Source organism: Equus quagga, chromosome 1, assembly GCF_021613505.1.
Source record: "Equus quagga isolate Etosha38 chromosome 1, UCLA_HA_Equagga_1.0, whole genome shotgun sequence".
Lineage (NCBI taxonomy): Eukaryota > Metazoa > Chordata > Mammalia > Perissodactyla > Equidae > Equus > Equus quagga.
The window spans coordinates 184,693,931-184,717,941 of NC_060267.1; positions in this window are offsets into that span (position 1 = coordinate 184,693,931).

Here is a 24,011-nt window from a genome sequence, read left to right on the forward strand (position 1 = left end):
AAGGCTATGTTTCCAGGATTTGCCTAAACTTAGTACTATAAGAGTTCTCTATTTCCCTATTCAAGAAATTGCAATTTATTAATGTTGGATACATGACGGGGTAAAGGAATCCTGACACAAAACCAAGGTATGAAGGAAAATGACAAGGCCTGTGACATATCCAAAACATTCATGTGTACAATTCAAGGGATTACTAAGTTCCTGCATGGTTTTTTATATTTCCATTTCTGTTTGTTGTTGCTGCTGTTGCTTATTTTAGTCTGGATATTTTCATTTGCAAATAACAGAAACCCAATTCAACTAGCTTAAAGTAAAAAATCTATATATACTGACTTATGTAACTGGGAAGGGAAAGAGTGGCTCCAGCATCAAGAGTAAATACATCCAGACCAGTTCATCCAGACTCTTTCTGTCATGTACCAACTCCGCTTCCGTCTCAGTGCGGGCCTCGTTCTCTCCTCTTGTTGGCAGACTACACCCACATGATGAGGAGGACCGCTGCCAGTGGTCTAAGATTCATATCCTTCCAGCAAGCAGACCACAGAGGTAGGAGACAACCTTCCACCCTTGTCCCAATAGAAATATCCCAAGAAGTCTGATTGGTTGGCTGATGTCGTTGTTACCTCTGAACCAATTTATGTGGCCAGGGGGATGGGTGCTCCTATTGGACAAGACTCAGTCTCATTCCTATCCCCTAATATTGGGGTGGATAACAAAAGTTTCCATTATACGGAGTTGGGAAGGGTGCATGGGAAAACTTACTATATGGCTAAAAACAAAAACTATCACATAATTTTGCCACCATCCTCATAGACTCTCAAAAAGCAGATGCTTCAATTCAATAGATTAGTAAAGGAAATCTCACAACAGCTTTGGGGAAGACTTGCTTGTTTTAAAATTGAAAGTAAGAGGATATGCTGGGTAGAAAGTGTAAAGCTTATTTTCCTAAATGCCTTATTCCAAATTCAAGGTGTATTAAGAATGACCTTTCTTCGCATAAGTATCTGTACCTCTATTGGGAAGTTGCTGTTAGAAACACAGTCACACCCCAATGAAAGAAAGCGACTGAAATCTCTCTTTTATTCTAATAGGACCCTGAGTGCAGATGGAGGAGCATAAAATTACACAGGAAGTCTAGAAAAGAATGAAATCCAGACCCAGCATGTCCTAACCCTTCTCTGACCCTTAAAAACAAAACCTTTGCAATCAACACTTTAATGCTTTACATTCAAGTATCAGGTGGTAGCAAGAATTTGTGGATTATGGAAACAGAGCCTGAAATAAACAGGTCAACAGACAAGAGGCATGACGTTAAGTAGTGGACTCTCTTCCCCACAAGTTTTAGAATATATTTCCTATCCCTTTGTCTCCAAGTTGGGGCTACATTCAAATGTGAAAGAAATAAATATTGATGGAAGACAGATGGTGAGCATTTTAATATTACCAGTCCAAGAGAACAAAGTGCGATCCCATAAGCTCCTCTCCAGTGTAATCTCCATTTATTATCAGATGTTTTACTGTTTTCAGTTCTCCTCCAGGAATGCACTTTCAGCACTTTCTAAGTATGAAAGTGTAAATGTAAGTCCACAATTAATTCTCAAAGACAAAAGCTGGAGCACGAGGAAGTTGGGTTTTTTCTGGGAATTCCAGCAAATTATTATGGAGATTAGAGACTGGACGCAGAAGGAGGATATGCCCTCGTCGGTGTAATGACACTGGTCAGAGAACGACATGTTTTTCCAAACTCAGCTGTTAACTACCCATTCCCGTGCTACAGGGAGCACATTGTGATTCTTTTGAGCAAGGTTTCTCCAAGTTTGAGACGTGAGTGTGAAAGGTTCATTACCCGGTATCACTCCATCCTTGCTGACTTAGACTCTCTGGAGAGAGGGACTGCCCAGGAATCTCTATTTTATTAAGCACCTCAGGTAATTCTTAAACAAGCTACACTTTAATAACTACTTCTTTACCATTGATCAGTTACTGGTATAATATACACCGGCTCCAATAGATCACTGTTTTTCCCCTTTTCACTTGAATCTTAATAAAAACAATACATGATTAGTCTCATGTTCCTTAAGGAACTTAGAAAAGCATTCCTTAAGCAGAGTTGAGCTTATGCCCAGCCTGCCTCAGGAACACAGACAAACTGCCTCAGGAACACAGACAAAGGTTCCCCCATGGTTCCTTCAACAAATATTTACTGAATACTTATTATGTGACAGCATCTACTTTCTATGTTGGGGGTGAAGCAATGAACAAAACAGAAAAAATTCTGCTTCCATGAACTTTACATTTTAGGTGAAAGAGAGGTATCTAACAAGATATTTAAAAAATGAAAATATATTATAGCAGTTTATATAGTAATACTCACTAAGGAAAGAGATAAAACAGTCTACAGAAATAGGCAATGAAATTTAGACATAGAGCTGACTCCCCAAGAGCAACAACGGGAGCTTAAGGTAAAATATCTTTAACATACTAAAAGAAACATAGCTGCCAATGTGGGATTTTGTACACAGAAATATCATTCTTTGAAAATGAAGTGAAATAAGTACATTTACTGGTAATAAAAAACTGAAAGTATTCAAAGTCAAGATCAACTTCTAGTAATGGAGAAAAGAGTGAGTCCATGGTCCTGCAACAGATAGTTATAAAACATGGAAAACTCTTTTGGGGGCCAGCCAGGTGGCGCAGTGGTTAAGTTCGCATGTTCTGCTTCTCAGCGGCCCAGGGTTCGCTGGTTCAGATCCCGGGTACAGACATGGCACCACTTGGCATGCCATACTGTGGTAGGTGTCCCACATATAAAGTAGAGGAAGATGGGCACGGATGTTAGCTCAGGGCCAGTCTTCCTCAGCAAAAAGAGGAGGATTGGCAGCAGATGTTAGCTCAGGGCTAATCTTCCTCAAAAAAAAATAAGTAAAACATGGAAAACTCTTTAAATAAAACTGTTAAAATTCACTAAGAAATGTCTAAAAGTATAAATAAACTCAAGACAACTGCACTGGAAGGGCTAAAAATTTTGAACTCACTGCATGAAAACAACAGACTCAAATTGAGAACCTATACTCGCCAAAGCCCTGGCTGATAGCTAAACTACTCATATGTTAGGAGATCCCAGGGGACACCAGAGAGGGCCAGGTACGGAGCAGAAAGAAATCTATTCTTTAAATGTGGAGTGAGGCCGAGCTGGGTATGTGAATTTGATTCTCTTCTTAAATGAGTATATTCTGAATTGAGGGAAGATCAAGGAGCAGAAAATCTAAAGATCAGAAGACAGAGCCCAAAGCAAACAAGTAGTAAATTACTCATATCCTTGGAAGCTTCTCTTGCTTTTTTGCCCTGTTCCTATGTCTTTGCACTGCTTTTTAAGCCTGGTCTTCTGTGGTTTCCCCTATGTTTGACAAACTTATCAGTGAGCCAAGTATTTAGGCATATATGGGGCTCCCCACAGGGAAGATTATCATGTCTATAAATATGCGCAAAGAACTGAAGGAAAATATGGTATCAATGAATAAACACACAGGCAATCTCAATCAAGAAATAAATACTATTGTTAAATGATAATTCTTAAGCTGAAGAGAACAAATATTAAAGCTATGAAATCTCTACATGGGCACTAAAGAGACGACATGGCAGAAAAACAAGGAGAATTAAAGACAGCAATTGAAATTACCAATCTGAAAAATTGAAAAAAATAAGACTGAAGAATAGTGAATAGAATCATAAAAATGTCTGCGACAATAAAAACAGTCTAACATATGAGTAGTTGGAGTCACAGGAGATGACAGAGAAAAAGGAGCAGAAAGAAAATCTGAAGGACTAATGGCTGAAAATGTTTAAAATTTGATGAAAAACTTTAATTTACATATCTAGAAATTCAACAAACCCAAGTAAGAAAAAACACACAAAAAAAACCACTCCTAGATACATCACAGTCAAATTGGTGAAATTCAAAGATAAAGTGGAAATCTTGAAAGCAACCATAGAAAAATGAATCTTATATAGGGTAATAATAAGATTAAGACCTGACTTCTTAGAAACCATGAAAGGTACAAGACATTGAGATGATCTATTCGAAGGACTGAAGGAAAAATGCTATTAACCAAGAATTTTAAGTTCAGTGAAGCTTTCCTTTAAAACTATAGGTTAAAATCATGCAAATATCTCAATTATTACAACAAATTCTTTAATAAAATTAAAAATCCAATTATAATTTTTAAAAAATATTTGCAGCATAGGAATAGAAGGTGATGTCTTTAATTTCATACAGAAAATATTGTACATAATGGTGAGGTAATGTAAGCTTTCCTTTTTTAGAGCAGTTTTAGGTTCACAGAAAAACTGAGAGAAAAGTACAGAGATATCCCATATACCCCACATAACACATAGCCTTCCATACTATCAACATCTTCCACCAGAGTGGTACATTTGTTACAAATGATGAACATATGTTGACACATTGTCATTATCCAAAGTTAATAGTTTATGTTAGGATTCACTCTTGGTGTTTGGTGATTCATTCTATGGGTTTGGAGAAATTTATAGTGATATAAATCACTATATATTACTGTATCATACAGAGTATTTCCAGTGCCCTAAAAATCCTCTATGTTCTTCCCATCCATCCTTCCTTCTCCTTTAACCCCTAGTAACCGCTGATCTTTTTACTGTCTCTATAGTTTTTCCTTTTCCAGAAGGTCATAGAATTGGAATTATAAAGTATGTAGCTTTTCACATTGGCTTCTTTCACTTAGTAATAGGTATTTAAGGTTCCTCCATGTCTTTTCGTGGCTTGATAGCTCATTTCTTTTTAGTGCTGAATATTCCATTGTTTGGATACCAGTTTTTTATCCATTCACCCACTGAAGGACATCGTGGTTGCTTCCACATTTTGGCATTTATGGATAAAGCTGCTATAATCATTTATATGCAGGTTTTTGTGTGGACATAAGTTTTCAGCTCCTTTGGGTAAATGCCAAGGAGCACAACTGCTGAATAGTATGGTAAGAATATGTTTAGTTTTGCAAGAATTTGCCAAACTGCCTTTCAAAGTGGCTGTACCATTTTGCATTCCCATAATCAATGGATGAGAATTCTTATCAGTCCACATCCTCACAGCATTTCACGATGTCAGTGTTCCAAATTTTCACCAGTCACATAGGTGAATAGTGGCATCTCCTTGTTGCTTTAATTTGCATTTCCCTGATGATATCTGATGAGGAGAATCTTCCGTATGCTTATTTGCCTTCTGTGTTCTTCTTGGGTGAGGTGTCAGTTCAGGTCTTTGGCCCATTTTTTAATCAGGTTGGTTGTCTGCTTATTGTTGAGTTCTTTCTATATTTTGGATAACACTCCTTTATCAGATGTGTCTTTTGAAGATGTGTGCCTTTTTTCTTCCAACATTTTAAATATTTCATTCCATTCTCATCTTGCTTCCATGGTTTCTCAGAAGTCAGGTGTAATTCTCATCTTTGTTCCTCTATGAGTAAAGTGTATTCTCTCTTTGGCTCTTTCAGGAGTTTTTCTTTATCTTTGATTTTCTGTAGTTTAAAAATGATATGCTTAGTGTCGTTTTGGTATTTATCTTGCTTGGTGTTCTCTGAGTTTCCTAGATCTGTGTTTTGGTGTCTGACATTAATTTGGGGGAATTCTAAGTTACTATTGTTTCAAATATTTCTTCCGTTCCTTTCTGTTTTTCTTCTTCTAAGTATGTTATACCTTTAGTAGTTGTCCCACAGTATTTGGATATTCTGTTCTATTTTTTTCCTTTGTTCTCTTTGCTTTTCAGGTTTGGAGGTTTCTATTGACATATCCTCAAGCTCAGATAATCTTTTCTCAGCCACGTCCAGTCTACTAGGAAGCCCATCAGAGGCATTCTTCATTTCTTTTACAGTGTTCTTGATCTCTATCATTTCTTTCTTTCTTAGGATTTCCACCTCTGCTTACATTGCCCATCTGTTCTTGTATGCTGTCTACTTTATCCATCAAAGCCCTTACCATAGTAATTGTAGTTGTTTTTAATTCCCAGTCCGATGATGCCAGCATCCCTGATGTGTCTGGTTCCGACACTTGCTCTGTCTCTTCCAATTGTGTTTTCTGCCTTTTGGTACACCTTTTTAGTGTGACTTTCTTTTCTTGATAGCCCTCTACTGGGTAGAAGGAACTGCTGCAGACAGGCCTTTAGTGACGTGGTGGTGAGAGCCAGGGAGCAGAAGTGTTCCCTGGCCCTGTGATCAGGTCCTAGTCTTGTGGTGAGCCAGTTCCTCTGGACTGTGGAGCTCACAAGTGTTTCTCAGGGATTTTTCTCCCCGCTTAGGTGGGACAGGATGACTAGAAGGACTAGAATTGGGTATTTCCCTTCTCCCAGGTCAATTAGACTCTAATGAAACCCCAGAAGGTTAGGCTCGGGTTAAACAGGTTCTCCTGAGCCCGGGCCTTGTTAAGAAGAATAGAGGGTTCCTTCACCTTCCAAAATGGCTTCTTTCCTCCCCACCCCGTGCTGGAAACATGAGGCGATTTTTCTGGTACTTACTGTGAAAATCTGTTTGAGCTCCTGGACGTAACACCGCAAAAGCATGGTGTCCGCCTGTATGTGGTCCCCCTGGAGTTAACTCTCAGGTTTGCCCACGCTGAGCCTCCAGCAAGTCATCAGTTCTGGTCCAGGTTTTCCTACCACAGCACTGCTGCCCGCAGAGATCTCTGTTCCCATCTGTTGTGACTCTCTGTATCCTCCTGTCTCTGCAATTTGAGGAGTAGTGGTTTGCCCTGCGACTTCACTTTTCTTACAGATCTAAGAAGACTCGTCGATTTTTCAGTTCGTTCAGCTTTTTGCTCGTTGTTAGGACAGAGATGACTTCTAAGTGCCTTACATGGGGACTGAATGTATATGATCCTTTCAAGATTGACAACAAGACAAAGATATCTGCGGCCATTGCCTCTATTCAACATCATATTGGTTGACCCAGTCAGTTAAATAAGGAAAGAGGAATAAATTAAAAGGACAAAAGTGATAAATTGGACTACGTTAAAATGAATAACTTTTGTGAATCAAAAAACCATTAAAGAGAGAAAGTGCAAAAGGCAGAATGATAGAAAATGCATCCTTCTAACCAAAAGCTCATATCTGGAATATATTAAAAACTTCTGCAAACCAATATGAAAGAGAGATGACCACAGTCCAATTAGAGAAAAATGGGCAATAGACTTGAACAAGAAATTCAAAAAAGAGACATTGCAATGGCCAGTAAACAGAAAAAAAAGGTTCTCAACCTCGTTAGTAATCAGGAAAATGGAAACTAAAGACAAAGTGCATTCTCATTGCATCCCTTGCAGAACGGCTGAAATGAAAACAACGGAGACTGTTACACACTGCCATGGGAATGTAAATTGGTCAACTATTTGGAAAATAATTTGGCCTTGACTACCAAAGTGGAACATGCACACATCCTATCGCTCAACTCTTAAGTGGTCCCCGACATGTGCCTCAGGAGACGTGTGCCAGATGCTCACAGTAACATTATTCATGATAGACAAATAGTGAAAACAACTCAAGTGTCCAAAAAGAGTAAATGGATGCATACGTTGTGATATATTCATTCAACAAAATACTGAAATGCAGTGAAAATGAAGAACTGTAGAAACCATGGGGATTAGATGAACGACAATTCCAAAGGCAGAAGAGTCGTCCTCCATGAAGTGCTGGCTGTGGTCACTGGCTATTTTCTTCTCTGGGGGCATTTGCCAAACCCTAGGCAGAGCCGAGAACAAAGCCTGATTCAAGCAGAGAAACTGCTCACAAGATGTCAACAGAGAGAAACCAGGAAGGTGTGGTGGTCTTGAGGGGCTCCTGCAACAGATTAAACATCAAAGGAGCCCAATTTTTGAGCACAGATTTTTTTAGGATATATCCAACTTGAATGTTTCTGTATTTTTACACTATGTTTTTCACTTGGCTGGATTCTGTTTGCCAGTATTTTGTTCAGGAGTTTTTGAATATGTGTTCTTGAACAAGATTGTCCTATAATTTTCTTTCTTTATAGTATCCTAGTCTGGCTTTAGTTTCAGAGTTTACTAGCCTCATAAAATGAGTTGAAGAGTGTTCACTCTTTTTCTACTCTCTGGAAAAGTTTTAAAGCATTGTAATTAACTCCTCCGTGAAGGTTTGATAGAACTCACCGTTAAAAGTGTCGGTGTCCAGTATTTTCCTGGTGAGGACATTTTTAACTCCTGCTTTACTGTTTGCATTGTCATGTGAATACTAAGGTTTCTTATTCTTGATTGAGTTTTGCCAAGTTATGTTTTCTAGGGAATTCTTTATTTTGTCTATGATATTTTATTCATTGGCATAGATTTGTTCACAGAAATCTCTTACTATATTTTACATATCTGTCATTCCTCCAATGATAGCCTTTTTCTTGAACTTGCCTTTTTGTTACAGACATTTTCAAACATACACAAAAGCAGAGAGATTCGTGCAAACTGGAAGACTAAGTGACCTTTGAACTGCTCCTGTCTGTTCATTTTGACCTTTCTGTGTCTTTCTGTTTCTGAGTCTCCTCTTGGAGATCACACACACTAGACCTTTGTTTTAACCCAACCTGAGAACTTCTGTCTCCTAATGGAGAATTTAGCCTCTTTTTCCCCTTTCTTCCTTTGTAAATTTAAATTATTTTTCTGCTTTATTTCCCAAACCCCCTGGTACATAGTTGTATATCTTAGTTGCAGGTCCTTCTAGTTGCGTAAATTTAATTTTTTAATTCCATTTTTTGTACAGTTTTGAAAATTACATATGCTATTTATACTCATTTATTAACCTTAAGATTTCAACATGCAACTTATTTTAATATCTATAATTTTTAAATATTTTAAACCTCCTGGAAAACACAAATATTCCACCTTTAACTCCTATCACCTCCCCCTCATCTTACATGTTAATTTTGCTAAATATTTATGGTCTATCTTATTTTAAATACCCCCATCAAATATTGATAGTTATACCATAAATTTTTTTCCTGATTTACCCCCATATCCCCAAGTTCTTTGATCAACGGTCCTTCCTCAGGGCTGAGGGAATCTCAGAATTCGCTCTTGGACGATTTACTTTCTTCTTCAAGAGTATCATATGTCTCAGCTCTAGTGAGAGAATCCACATCCTGTTTTAGTTTCCTGGAGCTGCAGTAACAAATTCCCACAAACTTGGTGACTTAAGAAAACAGAAATCAATTCTCTCCCAGTTGCAGACCGGAAAGTCTGAAATCAAGGTGTTGGTGGGGTCACGCTCCCTTCAAAGGCAAAGGAGAGAATCCTTGCTCTCTTCCAGCTCCTGGTGGCTCCTGTCATTCCTTGCTTTGCGGCAAATTAGCTCATTCTCTGACTCCATCTTCACAAGGCCTTCTCTCCATGTGTGTCTTTTCCTCTCCTTATAAGGACACTAGTCATTGGATTTGGAGCCCACCTTAAGTCCAAGATAATTTTGTCTTGAGATCTTTATCTAATTACATCTGTAAAGACTGTTTCCAAGTAAGGTCACGTTCTGAGGTTCCAGGTGGACGTGAATTTCTGGGGACACTATTCAACCCTCCACACAGACACACAAGTCACCCATTTGTACCCAACAAAGTGCACGATACAATGGCTTTTAGGATATTCAGAGCTGTGCAACCATCACCGCAGTCAGTTAAAACATCTTCATCACCCTCAAAAGGAGCACTGCAAATCCTCTAAATTTCCCTTTAGCAAGTACCTAATGGCTGCAAATGGTTTCAGTTTTTCTATGTCTGAAAATGTCTTTATTTTGTATATATTCTTAAAAATTTAGCAAAAGTTACAATTCCAGATTGACATTTATTTTCCCTGAACAGTTTAAATAAATTGTTCCACCATTTCCTGGATCTGTTATTGTTGTTGAGAAGCCTGCTCTTAGTCTAATTGTCATTTCTTTACTGTAGTGTCTGTCCTTCTCTCTGTTTTTAAAATCTTCTCTTTACTTTTAGATTTCTGTAGTTCCACCATGACGCATCCAAGTGTGACTAGAATTTATTGTATTTATCAAATCTTTATATTTGTGTACGTCATCACATCTAAGAAACGATCAGCCATTATCTTTTCATATGTTGATCTTTTTCCATTCTTTCTCCTCTGCTTGTTGGGAGATGAACTTAGGGAGTGAATTAACTCTGGTCAGCTCAGCTGATTGTGTGTTCAGGTCCTCTTCTTGGTGGAGGGCTTTTCTGGGGCAACACCATGACTGCCAGTCAGCCCATCGCAGACACGCGCAGTGAGCCACAGGGAAGCTGTAGAGAAATGTGACGTCTTCCACACAAGGCCACTTCCGTGCCACTGAGGGGAGACTCAAAGCTTGCCCCGCTGGGAGCCATGGGTACAGTGAAAGCCATCATTTCACATCAAAACCTGTGTTGTTATATCATAAATGAAGAGAACTGTGTTAATTATAAAAGAGACCAGAAACCATTCCTTAGGCTGTAGATAAATATTAGTGTTTGGCAACTGATCTCTATTGATTATTTCCCTAAATAGCTCAGAGTCCAGGAGCTATAGAAATTGCATCAATCTTACTTTCTGTTTTCAAAGAAAACACACGCTATTAGTTGAGCAGTTACTGTAGCCAACATCCCAGGCTATAATGCCAGTTAATTAGGGGTTTTGACAATACTTCTCTTTGAGTGAGCAAAACTCAAGCTTAGAATAGAACATTATCTTATTCATTATGCCAGAAATGAATTCCTAAAATAGATGATTAAACCACTACAAATCCAACTGTCTAGCTGGAAGTTATGTCTTTGTCATAAAGCTTACTCTGGATATTTGGAAACTGTAATTTGAAAAACAGAAATCAAATATGCCCGAGGGCAGCAGTCCATTTATCAGAACATTCCCACATACATACTTTCGTTTGCTCCCTCTACAGACTAAAAGATACTTACACAGGCTTGGCAGAAGTTATTGCTGTATCAATGTGTGTTTTTTCTTCTGTATTTTTCCTTCCTCCTTTCCAAGAAGGTAGACAGGCTCTTCTTAATAGCCTTTCCTCGGTGTGGTGGATCTGCCAGGCCTGCCCACAGAAAGTCCCCACGCGGACTTAAACAGGAAACCTGGATAAGGAGAGGAAGTCGCCATGCCGGCGAAGCAGCAATTCCAAGGTCTGGAAGGCAGAGTTTTGATCTGGTTCACGTGGAGGCTGAAGTAAGGCCTTTTATGGTAATGTGTTCTCTCCGGGTGCTGACGTGGCTGGAAATATAAGAGGCAGTGGGCCTACCTCCAGCCTGGGGAACATTTCCCTTTTCAGGGGCTGCCAAGACCCCAGAGACTCAGATATAAGGGAGGCAGTGAGGAGCTGACCTGCACACTGTATCCTTGTCGTTGTGTGTTTATGCTCTGCTTTCTCTGCTGCAGGAGTAAACAGGGTCCAGGTGATAGTTCTCACCTATCCTCACGCCCGAGCCAGACGCTGTGGGGATACGTGCAGGGCCAGAAGAAGAAGCTGCTCAAGGTAATCTTTCATGGAAATCTATGCTCATCAGACACACCCTGCTGGTTCTCCTGGAGTGCCTTTGAAGGTACGAGTGAGTCTGTGTTGGGGGGATGGGAGATGGATTTGGGGGCCGCTTGGAAGGAGAGAAAGTCTGGAAGATCTACACCCTGCTCCCTGGCAAAGCCCAGGGTGAGGGGCAACCCCGCACAGGAGTTTCGTTCAGCACATGGCACCCAAGAGCAGAGCTGCTGAATCTCGAGGGTCCATGGGGCTCGGGTCATGCGGATCTCAGCAGCACCCGCACAGACTGGAGCTTCGAGACCCTGCATTCATTTTCTAAGCAGCAGGCAAGCTTCCCGATTCCTGTGTCATCCTCGGAGCGAGAGCCGAAATCAGGATCAGGACTGTGTTTCTCAGCCACTTCTCAGTATGGAGAAACCAGATTAGGTTTAAGTTGATCTAAAGATAATAAAGTAATGCATTATTTCCTACAGATCTGACCATGTGGCTTAAGATTAATAATTACTGTATATGGTATATATTTACAATTTATCTTTCAAACTGACAAAATTTCAAAAATATTGTCTATCACTATCTTATAGAACACACACTCACTCCCAAAGGCATCTATATATATACACACACACAAATCACATGCACACATATGCATGCGCACATGCAGTGCACGTATATACATACACATATGCACGCAAACACAAGTGAACACACATCCACACACACGCATGTCCATACCCATGTACACACACACAAATCACATGCACACATGTGCATAAACACCGTAAACACATACCCCACACATGCACTGCATCAGCACATGCACACGTGTGCATACATGCACAACTGGGTGCCTGCATAGACACATGTACATACATGCATGTATCTCGCTTATTCTGCTTCTCTTTCATATGTGTGTATACTACTCTTTGTATATTTTTTATTTTCCACGGTATCAGATTTAGTAGCATCTTCACCCTCGTGATTGTGACTTTCCGGCCTCATTTTGTTTCTTTCTTCAAAACAGACGCTTTACAAACTCTCTGCAGATGCATTTCATCCACCCTGTCCTCCATGTCCCCCTCCTTCGCTGACCAAGAACCATCGATCACTGGCTCCACCGCCTTCGTCTTTGGCCGAGAGATAGTAAGCCAAAGACGAAGATGCTGTTTCCTCTGCTGCATGATGTTCTTTTCTTTTGAAATGATACACTTTTTCTTTCCTGCTTTAAACTTTAAATATTTAACCTGCCGGTTGAAAAGATACAGACTTCTTTCGCAAGAAGCTCAGTGGAGAAATGAAAGAAATGGAAATGTGTAGTTCATCATAATAGCAAAAAGAGGGAGAAGATATTTTCAGTACAGGAGAGACATGAAAATTCCTCTCCTTGGACAGAAAGAAGTCAGAAGAGTGGGATGCACTGAATATGTGAGAAAGAAACGGATAATTAAAGAGCCGATTCCTACAGGAGGCAAGAGGGAACAGCACCAAGGGTATCTTGGAAAAGAAGGGACCTCTTAGAAATAGAATGAAGAGGAAGAGACAGTTACTAAACACACAGACACCCTGATGCAAACTTGGAGGAAGACGATGGAGTTCACATCACTTGCCTCATCTTCTCCACGGGGTAGGAGATACTGCTCCTGGCTGAGAGTAAGACTGCAGCTTAGAGAGCAGAAAAGGTTTGAACTAACTGCTGTGGGAAATTGGAAGAAGTAACGATCACAACAACAACAATAACAATGGCACTGTTACATCACAATTGTCCTGTCTTCTGCACCTCCCATCAGCCCCAGCCGCTGTCCGATCCCTCCACGTCCTTCAGTTGCGTTCCCGCCTAGGGCTCTTGTTCTGTCCGCCCCGGGCCCAGTGGCCTCGTTCATCTTGGTCTTTCCATCCACTGGCTCCTCTAAACTTTTTTCCCTCTTCCTTTTCTCCTCTATTCACAAAGCCAACCCCACTGTTTCCTTTTGTCTGAAAGAACTCCCTTCTTATTTTCTTGCTACATCTCACATTCAATTCTGCCTTCACTTCCCCACCACATCCATTCCAAAATCCACGTTACGTGTATCTATTCCTGAAGTGGAATCTACTGGGTTTTTTTCCCTTCCTTTTGAGCCCCTGTGGCTTCTGTCCATCCATTTAGTAGCTGTGACCCTCTCAGTCGCCTCAGTTTACCTTCCACTTCATATTCTTAAGGACGGGCCAACTCTTTCACCCTGCCTTCTCCTCCCGGGGTAATCGTGAGCACGTACATAACTCGGCCTCTTTCCTCAAAGGTTACCACAGTCCCACCCCTTAAAGAAGACACTGGACTATACCTCTCCTCCCTCCCAAGGGCTCCATACTTGACAACTAGGCAATTTCTTGAGCCACAGTAAAAGAACATTTAATCTTCAACTTTTTCTGCTCTAAAACGACATCTCTGTTGCTCTTCTGCCCTCGCCACAGTTACATTATTCGAACTGGTCTCCCACTTGTCCTGAGTCTAGTGATTTCTTTAAACAGGCCCTAGCAGCTCCTATATCCAACCTTTCCTCCTCAAGACAAAGAGCGCTCTTCACACTTGGCTGGCAACGTGAATTGCCTCATCAGTCCTCTGGCACAGTGTAATTCCCTCATCCCTGAAACCAGAGTGGAAACATGAATCCAGGCCGCCGCCCCTGGTGCCTGCTGCCTGTGCTCTGCAGACTGCTCCTCAGCGAGTCTGCAGCAGACCGAAGACGGCCTCAGATTCCCTGACGCTCCTCTCCTCAAAAGGCAGGATCTACGTCTCCGTCCACTGAATCTGGGTAGGCTCTGTGACTGCTTTGACCAATTGCATATGGCGGCAGTGATGCTGCAGCACCTTCTGGGCCCAGCCCTTAGGAGACTGGCAGCTTCCACTTCTATCTTGGAAGATTCACTCTTGGCACCCTGAGCCACTAGGTAAAAAGGCGATTGGCCTGATGGAGAGATGACATGGAAAGGCCTGAGGCCACACTGAGGAGATGACCCAACTGAACACAGTCTTCCAGCCATAGCTTCTAAGGCCGCAGGCAAGTTAGTAAGGCCCCGAGGCCAGACCAGGCACTGGCTGCGTAACACTGAGTACCCCCAGTCAACGCCAAGTGGAGCAGAGCACCCAGCCGAAGCTTGCCTAAATTCCTGAACCACAAAGTCATGTAATACATAAAGTTATTATTGTCTGAAGCCTCAGAGTGTTAGGGTAATTTGTTATTCAATAATAGACAAGGAAACAAGGTCTTTATCAAATGGCACATGATATCTGTCTTTTGGGCACACCCAGAGAAACAGCGCTCACGCAGAACTAGATGAAGCTCCTTTGTTCCTCACTGACCTAGAACATAGAATCGCCCCCATTTTAGAGATGGAATAAAATAGGAATAACATCGTTGGAGTCAGTATAGTATGAAGGTGAGAGTGTGGGCTTTGGAATCAGACTATCTGGCAGCACAGGCCACCTGTGACACATACCAGTTGTGTAAATGGAGCTTCAGACACCGTCCAAACGAGCACATTTCATCATAGACCATTGAAAGCAGACGGGATCTTGGCATCATCTGGTCCGGTGGCTTTCAAACCACACTCCTGGGCGCCCCTTCAAGGGGGTGGGGGTGGGGGTGGGGCGGGTAGAGCTAGGTCTCACCCCACCCCCTTGACAAGAGCAACCACTGTTTTATGTGGGTCGGGAACTAATCCAGGGAAAGCCCAGACAGACTTTCTCTTAAAAAGAATGCTGCTAAAACAAAATAAAGTACTAACACACATACGTACATTCTAACCTGGACCCCAAACCCCCAGATTCAAAGATGAGGAAAATGTCATGGAAAGCGACTTCTGCCCGGATCCCTCTTTCCCACTTTCTTCACAGCTGCTGCTCATCCTTCAGTTCCAGACTAGACCTTTCTTCCTTCAGAGACTTTTCCACTCAGATGTCCACGTCCATGACTGTCCTGTGTCTCTCCCAACTTCTTCGTTGTTGTTGTTGTTTTTTATTGAAGTATGATTGACGTACAATATTGTTTTAGTTTCAGGTGTACAACATAGTGATTTGATGTTTATATATGTTACAAAATGATCACAAGTCTGGTAACATCTGTCACTGTACAAAGTGACTACCATATTATTGTCTATATTCCCCATGTTGTACATTACATGCCTGTGACTTATGTATTCTACAACTGGAATCCCCTTCACCTATTTTGCCCATCCCCTCTGGTGACCACCAGTTTGTTCTCTGTATCTATGAGTTTGTTTCTGTTCTGTTTTGTTTATTCATTTGTTTTGTTTTTAGATTCTAGGTATAAGTGAAATCATATATCTGTCTTTCTCTGTCTGACTTATTTCACTTGGCATAATATCCTCTATGTCCATCCATGTTGTCAAAAATGGCAAGATTTCATTCTTTTTTATGGCTAAGTAATATTCCATTGTATATATGTACCACAATTTCTTTATCCATTCATCTGTCAGTGGGAACTTAAGTTGTCTCCATATCTTGGCTATTGTAAATAATGCTTCAATAAACATGGGGGTGCATGTATCTTTTAGAATTAATGTTTTCATTTTCTTCAGCTAAATACCCAGAAGTGGTATCACTGGATCATGTGGTAGTTCTATTTTTAAGTTTTTGAGGAAGCTGCAGGTTTTCCATAGTGGCTGCACCAGTTTGCATTCCCACCAACAGTGCACAAGGGTTCCCTTTACTCCACATTCTCACCAACACTTGCTATTTGTTGTCATTTTGATAATAGCCACTCTAACAGGTGTGAGGTGATATCTCATTGTGGTTTTGATTTGCATTTCCCTGATGATTAGTGATGTTGATCATCTTTTCATGTGCCTATTGGCCATCTCCATGTCTTCTTTGGAAAAAATATCTATTCAGGTCCTCAGCCCCTTTTTTAATTGAATTGTTTGATTTTTGATATTGAATGTTATGAGTTCTTTACATATTTTGGATATTAACCACTTATTCAATACATTGTGCCAATATCTTCTCCCATTCAGTAGGTTGCTTTTTCATTTTGTTGATGGTTTCCTTTACTGTATAAAAGCTTTTTAGTTTGATGTAGTCTCATTTGTTTACTTTTGCTTTCGTTGCTGTTGCCTGAGGAGACAGATCTAAAGAAATATTGCTAAGAACAACGCCAAAGAGCTTACTGCCTGTTTTCTTCTAGGAGTTTTATGGTTTCAGGTCTTGCATTTAAGTCTTTAATCCATTTGGAGTTTATTTTTGCATATGGTGTAGGATAGCGGTTCAGTTTCACTCTTCTGCCTGTAGCTGTCCGGTTTTCCCAGCATTATTTATTGAAGAGACTGTCTTTTCCCCAATGCGTGCTCTTGCCTCCTTTGTCATAGATTAATTGACCCTGTAAGCATGGGTTTATTTCTGGGCTCTCTATTCTGTTCCATTGATCTGTGTGTCTGTTTTTGTGCCAGAACCATACAGTTTTGATTACTGTAGTTTTGTAGTGTAGTTTGAAACCAGGGAGTGTGATAGCTCCAGCTTTGTTCTTCTTTCTCAAGATTGTTTTGACTATTTGGAGTCTTTTGTGATTTCACATACATTTTAGGATTATTTGTTCTAGTTCTGTGAAAAGTGCCATTGGAGTTCTGACAGGGATTGCATTGAATCTGCGGACTGCTTTGGGTAGCAGGGACATTCTAACACTGGTTCTTCCAATCCATGAGCACAAAATATCTTTCCATTTGTTTGTGTCATCTTCAATTTCTTTCATCAATGTGTTACAGTTTTCAGAGTACAGATCTTTCACCTCCTTGGTTAAATTTATTCCTAGGTATCTTATTCTTTTCAATGCATTTGTAAATGGGATTTTTTTCTTAATTTCTCTTTCTGATTGTTCTTTATCAAAGTGCTCACTGCTGAATTTCATGAATTCCAAGATACACATTTTTTCCTATTTTTGTATTTCTGAAATAAGAATGCACCGTATAATTGATAACATCTTACAGTTGTTGCCAGCCAGGTGGCACTCATGATACAGTTGTGTGAAAACTTTCTGCTGGGAGCTTCTGGTATGATCAAAAAAGCAGAAAGCACCTGAAATTCATTGAAATGCAGGTTTTTGGTAATATAATTGCATGTTTAAATGTTTGTCTCCTCTTCTAAATTAGAAGCTACAAAGCTAAAAACCATGTCTTTCTCATTCGTTGGTGTAGCCCCAATCCCTAACACAGAATACATTCTCAGTGAATATTTGTGGAGCGAAGTGGATTCTAATTCTTGTTCTAAGAATGAAGAAACAGATAAAATGTTTAAACAGAAACAAAAACAACAACAACAATTTTATCTTTTTACAATTTAGATTTGCATTTCCAGGGAGTCAAAGTCTTTTTATAGATTAGATATAATTACCTTCATATTTGACAGAGAAAGATGCAATACAGTCCAGAGAAACTAGTATCTAAAAACACTGCTGGTGGTTTTTTAATTTGATGCCAACTTTCAGAAAACAGTTTTGCAAATTTAATAATAAGCACCATTTGGATGGCAAGTGTTGAAAATGGACTCTGGCTGATGTAAGCAACAAGAAGGAGCAAAGGGATGATTGTTGACGGCACAAGTGAACCTACTGCAGGGCTAGTCCGTGTGGAACACGGGACTGAGGGGGTGTGCCAGGGTCATCGGGAGTCAGATTCTGGAGCACGGCGCTGCTCACAAGGAGCGCAAGGAAGGAACAGTCCTTCTGTGATGCCTAAGAAAGAATCTTCTGCAGTGAAGGCCCAAGAAGAAATGATCAAGTTGGGAAATCGCCATTTTAAAACCCACAGTTTATAAATTCATTCAGGCAAGGATCATCAGTTGTTACTAAAACCTTTGTTTGTAATTCCGTTGGAGAAGACTTTACTCATAAATCTCAAGTGTCACCTCCACAAATGACTTGATAGCTATAGAAAGAAGAACATGTTTTTACAATGGAGAAATCTGGCAGACGCCACCTTAAGCAGGTAACCAAACTTGGCTTCCCCAATGAGGCACTCGACATTTGCCTCTTCATATGATAGAACAAGAAGTATAAAACATCACCTACGTAGTATGCTTGATAAAACATTATTTTGCTTTTGTAGCTAAAATTTTTAAGTAGAAAAAAGACAAAAAATGCATTTCTCTTTTTTACTTAAGTCTCACTAGTCAGGCACAATACCATGAACTATTTCAGCAGTTTTATACAATCCCCCCCTGAAAATACAGTAACATCTGAAAATATTTATCTTTTCCTAGCTCTTTCCCTCTGAATTACTTTATTCGTTATCATCTGCATATATGCTTTGGAAAAGTGTTTGGAAAATAACAAATCCAGTTGGCACTGAATTAGCCAATTTTACTTTAATAAAAACAAATAACCAAATAATTGATCTTAAATATTCCTCTCAAATAACAGTATTTATTTTGGAATGAGTGCGTTCATTGCAGAGTCAATGTCTGAGTAGTTTAATAAAATAGCTTTTTTTTTTTAACGTTCTACATCCAGCAATGACTAACCAAGTTGTTTTGTAAAAATCTACCCACTGAGAATAGCTAGAAAAGCTAAATTAATCCTGAAATATATTTCTGAGGCACTAAATAACTAATGAGACAGTGAGAAATTGAAGGTACAGGGTCTGGATTGGAAGAAAGCCCAGAGAGGTGAGTCTGGCATTTGAGGCTGCTTTTTCCCTACAGGAGGCTGATGATTTTTAAAGTGCCAGCTAAGAGTCTGAGAAACTGAGCACAGCTCTCAGCAGACTCCAGGGACCATAAGGACAAAACCTGGGATTCAGGGCTTCACCAGGAGAAGAGGCCTTGACAAACACTCGGGCACTGACGGCGACTGGTGAGGGCTGCAGCCTAGGAGTCAGGCTGGACAAGAAAGAGACCAGCCCTCACGGGGGCTGGAGCCCAGATTTGAATCATCGCTGTACCTGATGGAAGAAAAGTTTGTCTGGGACTGCAAATGCTCCTGCCACAGCTGCTTGTCAGAGGCAAGGTGAATCTTCTCTGGAGGAAGACATCATCAACCACAAACCTAAAATGTCTGAAAGTTCTCACATGTACCATTTGGCACACAATAATAAATAACTGGACACATGAGAAAATAAGACATGATCATAAGAAACTAAAAGAAGAAAACACAATAAGAAGATAGACTCCAGATAATGGAGTTATCAGATGTAATTTAAAATAAGTATTCATTGGGGCCGGCCCGGTGGCACAGCGGTTAAGTGTGCACATTCCACTTCCAGCAGCCAGGGGTTCGCCAGTTTGGATCCCCGGTGCGGACATGGAACTGCTTGGCAAGCCACGCTGTGGTAGGCTTCCCACATATAAAGTAGAGGAAGATGGGCACGGATGTTAGCTCAGGGCCAGCCTTCCTCGGCAAAAAGAGGATTGGCAGCAGTTAGCACAGGGCTAATCTACCTCAAAAAAATAAAATAAAATGAAATAAGTATTCATGTTTTCAAGGAATTAGAAGACAAGTTTAAAAATTTTAGTAGAAATTTGAAAACTTTAAAAAAGAATCTAATGGATGGATTTAAGAGCAAATTAGACAAAGGTGAAGAGAGAATTAATGAACTGAAAGGTAAGTAAGATGTTTTTAATTTATATATATATATAAGATATATCCTGAGAAAGATAAAAAGTATTCCAAAATAGAGGGTAAAAAAGCATGAGAGACGTATGAGATAGGAAAACCTCAACTTCAAGATTTTCCATCTTAAATTCATAATTATGTTGCTATCCATTCCTATTACACAGGTGACTTGAAAGAAAATAATCCATAATTTGTCAAAATCTCCAAATGGCTGCAAAAATTTTATTTGCTTAATTCTAATGACATCTTCCAAGGCATATCTACTCTCTTTTTTCTTAATTTTAAGAACAACCATATGCCTGTAGCCCATGATGTTTAGAATGAGGCATTAGAAAGAGGCCAACCTCATGAATTGAAAGAAAGTGTACCTTGAGTCTCCTACTTGATATTTTTTAAGACTTGGCTGAACATCTTTAGACAATGGCTTATGTTAATTTGCTTACAAGCCTTATGCTCACAAGGATTATGTCACAAGAGAGGATGGAAGAACTGCATGGCAACTCTTATCAGCAGTAATCATATGTATTCATCTGTTTTAACGTGCCAATGCACCCTGTAACGTCATCCCAAACCCAGTGCCTTTCCATGATGTCACAGGGTCTGGCTAGTGCCAGACAGGATGTGGCAAGGGTCAAGATTGGCCAGAATTCAGGATTCCCAGGTGGGGAAATTTGAAACATCAGAGGGGACAGGATAGAGTTTTGGGTAGACAAATAGAATCCAGGAGGTTCCGCTAATGCTGAGCTGTCAGGAAGCAGACACCTGGGCAGAGTCTGGCCATGGATGGGCAAGAATAGAACTGCTAAGGCAGGACTACTTTCTAATCCAAACCCACAGGCCGCTTCGTTCACATTCTGGAAGGTGGCCTTGGGCCCACAGACTTTCACCATCATGAAAGGCCCTGACAGCATAAAAGTTACTGGGACTATTTGTCCCCAAGTCCTTTCTACTTGGGGAACTGAAGAATTTGCAATTGGAATTTTTCAGAGTGGAATTCTAATCCAGTTTTAAACTCCATTTCTGCCCCCCAACTTGTTAAAACTCCTTTATATATATCTAAATTTTAGTATCTAAATAACCCACATAATATTGGTGCTAAAACAGTTAAACTGCTGAGTATCTGCATCCAGGAAGGATGTTTAACAGACTCAGACAGCAGTTACCTTGGCATTACTGTTTCTGCCCAACGGGAGACCTTTTTCAGCTCAGACTCAAACTGCAAATTACTTTCCCATCACTAAATAAGTGAAATAAATCCCCTCACATTGCAACATGCAGATAGAACACGGAGGCAACAGAGAGGATTCAAAAAGAAGCTAAAAGCTGCAATCCAGCAGATGAAAAGGGAGGGCATTTCCAGGAGAAGCAGCAGAAGCAGCAGAAAGCCCGGGCCAGAAGCCGCCTCCCTTAAAGGTAATTAATAGTGTTTCTATATTGCAAGTGAACTCAGAGCAATAATAAACTAAACAATAAAAACCCTCTGTAATTGGTGATTAAGGCACAGACTAAGGATATCGCTTTCCTGGCACAGACAGTGTGTCAGAACAACGCAGACAACCCAAGAAAAAGAAACAAGATCGTGTGTAAATGCACAGCTTCACTTAAAGAAGTTTCAGCGGTGACTTAAGGAAGCTGTGAATATCAATTCAGCATCAGTCCCTCATTCACGCCTTCTTATTAAATCTACAGAACACTTTATAGAGTTCTCCCTCCAAAATACAGGCCTAGTCTGTTTTAATTAATCACTCTTTTTGCTGCTAGAACTTTTCAAGGTAAGAAACCTCCAGCCACTGATGTGGACAGTTATTAGGACTAGATGGACTCTCTCCTTTATTTTGGTCAAGACACTGCTGGCCAGAGAGCCAACAGGTGAGCAAGCAGGAACCTGATCATACACATCAGGCCGTCGAGACAGGGAATAGAGAAGAGCAACACATTTCAGAGTATGCAGAGGGGTGTGCACAGTGCTCCCATTGCACACCAGACGCTGGACCTACTGCCACGAGACGCGGTCGAGCCTCCACCGAACGCTGGTCCTGAAGCTGTGAAGACGCTCCTTGACCTGATCAGGGGTGGTTGGGGTTTTAACTCTCTTCCGAGCCCACATTCACCTCCAGCTACTTTCCTGTGACTCTTCTCCTTCGTGCAAAATGTGGGTAAGTTGCCAGATTGGAGTGTGTGAGAGTAACACGAGAGCCAGAGAGGAGGACAAGGAGGGAGCACAGAGGCGCCTCAGCAGATGCCCGTGCGTGAGGAACCTTAGAGGCAGCCTTTGCAGCGAGCTCCAACGCTGCCTTCTGCTGCTCACGGCCACATGCAACCTCTCCTAAGACTCGATACACCCACACTCTCCGCCTCTCTCTCTTTTCTTCTCATTTACTGCTCAGCTCACTTGATACAGAAACTGTGGAGGTTAGAAGAAGGAAGCCTCTGTAAATCCGCCCTACACCAGGGAGGGAGCCAGGGAAATAGGTCTGACCTCTCTCTTCCCTCGTTGGCCAGGCCCAGCATCAGGCTGGGGGCAAGTGAGCCCGGGCGACGATGGTAACGGAGCGAGCTTCCCAGGGCACAGAGCTGTGGGGAAGGGCAGAAAGACAAACGCGGAATATCCAGCATGCTGTTCTCTCTGGGTTTTCTCCTTGTTGGTCTGCAACCCTTCTCTGTCTCCTTGACAATTTCATTGTCTCTGTCTGACCGTTAAACGTTGGAATGTCCTCAGTCCTGGGTCCTCCCTCCACAGTCTCGCCTCAGGAAGGCTCACCCTACTTGCAGATGCACTTACCGCCTACACCAATGGTCCACAAATGACTTACTCCGGCCCTTGTCACCGCCCTGCACCTGAGACCCAAACGTCTGAGTGCCTACTGGACGTGGCCAGTCAAAGCTGTCAAACCCAAACTCCCACAGCTGCCTTCCTGATCTTCCCCTCTGAACGGGCCGTCTTCCAGCTCCCCCTCCAGGGGGTTGATGGCAGGGTCAGAAAGTCCGCCATCCGGGATCCCTCACACCCCACACTGCACGTCACAATGCCCAGTGACTCTGCCTCGGAAAAGCTCTGAAACCCACCAGTGCTGTGGGTCCCCACCAGCACCACGGCCCGGGATCTTCACCCATCTCGCTCCTGCCTCCTCGCGAATCTCTCTCAACACAGCAGCCACAGGGATCTTCAGACATCCTTCTGTCAGCTCTGAAGCCCTCAGTGCCTTCTCTTACCTGCCAACCAGAACCGTTGCCGCTGTCCACAGCCTCCTTGGGTCCTCGCCCCCACGTGCCCTCTCACTGCCCCCGCTCTCATCCCACTGCCCTGACTACAGCTCCGGGGAGATGCCCCACCTCCCACCAGAGGGGCTTTGTGGATGAGATGTCCTCCTCCCCCTGCCTCACTCCTTCGGTGACATAACTCTAACTCATCACAGACAAGCTGGAACTTTCTGGGAGAAAGCCTTCCTGCCCGTCCCCCGACAAGTGCCACGGTAGGCTCCTTCACAGCACTACAGACCTTGTCTGCACGGAATTAAAAATCTATGGGGGGCTGGCCTGGTGGCCTAGAGGTAAAGTTCTTGAGCTCCACTTCATTGGCCTGGATTTGCAGTTTCGGATCTTGGGCGTGGACCTACACCACTTGTCAGCCATGCTGTGGCAGCGTTCCACATAAAATAGAGGAAGACTGGGGCAGATGTTAACTCAGGGACAATCTTCCTCAGCAAAAAAAAAAAAAAAAGTATTGAGGATGATTATTCCCTACCCTCAGTAGACTGTAAGACCCCTGCGAACAGGACTGTGTCTACTTTTGCCTATTGCCATATTCACAGCACTGTGCCTCATATACGGTACAAGATGTCTCAGTCCATTCAGGCTGCAGTAACAACACTGTAGGCTTGGGGGCTTGGTCCTCACAG